Raw genomic sequence first — 3,822 nt, forward strand, 5'->3', positions numbered from 1 at the left:
TCTGGGTCTGGTGTAGCTCATAGTAGTACTGGTTTTTTGCTGACTTGATCCTTTCATGGTAGATCTCATCATCTTGTCTCACATCTGGCTGAATCCCTTCTCTGGGCCAAATTTCTTTTGGAATGACCTTGTTCTGGGCGAAAATGTACCTCTGAAATTCTGGATAGTCTTCTTCTCGGACTATGATAGATTCCATGTGCTGCTCATAAATCTTCATAAATGGTTCTGCATGTCCTTCTAAAAATCTGGATACCCATGCTGTGACTTCCCTATGCAGATGAACTGTGAAAAATTCTGGACCATCTTGGCATAACTTCTTCCAGTATTTTAATGGATAAAACCAAGTTAAGAATTTTATTAAATCTTTCTCAACAGAAAGATCTAACTCTTTTCTTAAGCTAGGCCTGTGGAACTCCATTAAAATATGATATTCATGGCATAAATACCAAAATATCCAATTTAACTCTTCTGGCCAATCTTGAACTTGAGCAATAAAGATTTGAGCAAATGGATATTTAGGGTGAATACCATATGGTTGTAGCATATGACCTCCATAGTATCTGAATAATCTGACTTCCCAATCTGTTCTTCTTTCTTCAAGGTATTCATGGCTCCATGGGAACTGGTTGACATCAATGTCTGGTGGAAAATCTGCATTTGATGAAGTGCTCTGGCTGGAACTTCCTTCATTGAACATATAGACTTCATAGATCTTGGACTGGAATTGGAGTTGAGGAACTTGCTGTGGTCTGGATAAAAAGTCTGCAACCACATTCTTCTTTCCTGGAATATGGCGAACATCATAGTTGTATCTAGAAAACCATTGTTGCCATCTTAGAGCTTGAGCTTGTGGAATTTCTTTCCTCTTGAACTGCAACATTTTTGGAAAAGCTGACATGTCTAACTCAATAAGAAACTTATAACCGATCAAATGAAAATTAAATTTTTTAATTCCATTTTTCACGGCTAAAATCTCTTTATAAGTGGAGTGGTAATGAAGTTCTGCATCTTTGAATCTACCACTGGAGTAGCCGCAAACAAGCCTCTTTCCTTTGACTTCCTGTAGGAGTATTGCTCCCCAATAGTAATCACTGGCATCTGTTTGTAGAATTCTGAGTCCTTCACCTGCTGGAATGTGCAATGGTGGTAATTCCTTGGTGTGCTCCTTCATCCATCGGATTGCCTTGGTTTGCTCTATGCTCCATTTTGGTGGTGACTTCTTCAACATCTTGGTGAGAGTGCTAACATGAGGGGCTATGTTGGGAACAAAATCTCGGATATAATTAATTATACCAAGAAACTGTTGAACTTGCTGCTTTGTGAGGTTTTCATCAGGAAATTTGAGTAACTCCTGAGCAACATGCCTTCCTGGTTGAAACTTTCCCTGGTCAATATCCATGCCTAAAAACTGGATCTTCTGCTGGGCTAGTAACATCTTCTTTTCGGATAACATGATTCCAAATTTTTGGCATATCTCCATGAATTGTTTGATCAGCTGGATGTGTTCTTCCATGGTCTTACTGAATAGTAAGATGTCATCGATGTAAATGAGGGCTTTGTCAAGAATTGGCTCAAAGATCTTGGTCATCACTTTCTGGAATTCACTGGGTGCAATTTTGAGACCAAAAGGCATTACCTTCCATTCAAGATGATATCCTGGGATACAAAAGGCTGTCTTGTATCTTTCTTCTGGCTTGATTCCTATCTGCCAAAATCCTGCTTTGAGATCGAACTTTGAAAACCATTGGGCTCCTGGGAGATATGAGAACATCATAGATCTTCTTGGTAATGGAAATTTGACATCTTTGAGACATTGATTCAAGGGTTGATAGTTAATAACAAGTCGTAATTTTCCCCTTGCTTGTTCTGCTCGCTTGTTCACATAGAATGCTTCACATGCCCATGAGGACTTGGATTCTGTGATTAATCCTAACTTCTGCAACTCCTTGCACTCTTGAACCGCCATTTTGAGATGTTGAGGATTCATTCCTGAGTGGCTGGCTTTGGTGGGGTTGATCACCTTTCCATCTTTGAATGGAAGTTCAATAAAGAACTCTTCTCTGGTCCATAGGGGCTTACTGTGTTTCTTCATGAATTCGTCATGAGAATCTGCACATAATTGCTCCACCAATTGTTGCTTGATCTGGGTGATGGTATCCATGAAGTTGAGTTGCCACATTCTGTAATCTTCTTCATAGGGCTTGAAGTAGGGGCCTTTGCTAATTCCTCGTGATTGAACCAATACCTTCATCATCTTGAAAGCATCAAATCCTAATAGCAAATCTCTTCTTGGAAGGCCACATCCAAGAACATGAATTTGGATCTTGCAGTTAGGAAGTATGCTAATCTCCAATGGTTCCTTCGTCTCTAATCCTGCATCAAAATCATCTCCAGATGCTGATGTAAGACGTTTCTGGGATGGTCTCCATGCATCTTGAGGTAACAGCTTTGGGTTCATCATTGAGAACTGAGCTCCAGTATCAACAAGGGCTATGGCATCGAATGGCTTGCTTAACCGATGTTTGATCTGTACTTTCACATGGGGTGCCTTGAACTCTTCATCTTCTTTTATCCCAAAATTGTATGAGATAAAATCCTCTTCCGGAACTTCATCTTCTATGGAAAAGATTGTTTCTGTTGAAGGTTCGTCTTCTGGGCTGAGATAGCCATCCAGGTCTTCTTCGGCGATATCGTCATCAATAAGAGACATGACTTCCGATATCATTTTAGCCGCTTGCTTCTCCTTGCAATCTTTGGCGTAGTGTCCTGGCTTTCCACAAACAAAGCATTTGTTAGATGCTTTATTTCCTCTCTTTTTTGGTTGTGCTTTCTGGTTCTGGGATTTTCTGAAATATCTCCTCCTTGGCTTCCATCCGATCCTCCTGGTGTTTTGAGGATTCTTCCTGAAGCGAGTGAAATTTCTCCTTCTTACTCTGGGTTTGTCTCCACACACTCCATTGCATGAGGATCCTATTATGAGATTTGGCTTCTGGCATGCTTTGGAAAGAATTGATTCATGCTTTCTCAAGGTCTGGAACTTGTTGTGGATCTGGCAAATATTGTCTAGGCTTTCAAATATTGCTTGCCTAATCTGCCCAGTTGAAAGATGTGTTATGGATCCATGATTCTTTTTGATAAGTTGATCTGTACTGTCTGCCAGCAGGGGTGGTAAGGATGAAACAAAAGCTTGCTTGAGATTGTTGTCAAATCCCAGAAAATAGAAAACTTTTGTCATCCTTTTGAAGTGTTCCTCTAAGTGCCTTTTCTCATAAGACAGGCACTTCATTCTGAAAAACTCTGTTCTCTTCTGTTCTACTTCATCCTCATGTTTACCCAGAAATATGAAGTAAATCATTGAAACGGCTTCCTGGAGAGGTAGTCCTAAGAACATCATCTTGAATGCCCCATCTGCTTTAGACCACCAATCTTTAAGAATTCCGGTGAACTTTGCTGTAAATTCCATCAGGATTTTGAAAGTATCTCGTTCTACTAGATTCCTAGTAGTCATCCATGTGTGGAACTCAGCAAACTTCTCTCCCCACTTTTCTGGTGATAAATCATCAATTGTAAAGAATTGATAATTTACTCCTTTGTGCATCACCATTTCCGTGGCATTTTCAACACCAAAGTATTCTTCCTCTGTATGACCCATTGGTTGATCAGCAGGTTGTTGAGTTGTGTATCCACCAGTTGATGATTCTGCCGGATCTGCCATAAATGCAGGATTTTCCGACTCCTCGGAATCTTCTCCTTCTGGATCTGTATATCCTTCTGATTCTGACTGAGTTGCTTCAGATTGGTAGCCAGATTCTTCTGATATTT

This window comes from Ipomoea triloba, chromosome 16, assembly GCF_003576645.1.
Source record: "Ipomoea triloba cultivar NCNSP0323 chromosome 16, ASM357664v1".
NCBI lineage: Eukaryota > Viridiplantae > Streptophyta > Magnoliopsida > Solanales > Convolvulaceae > Ipomoea > Ipomoea triloba.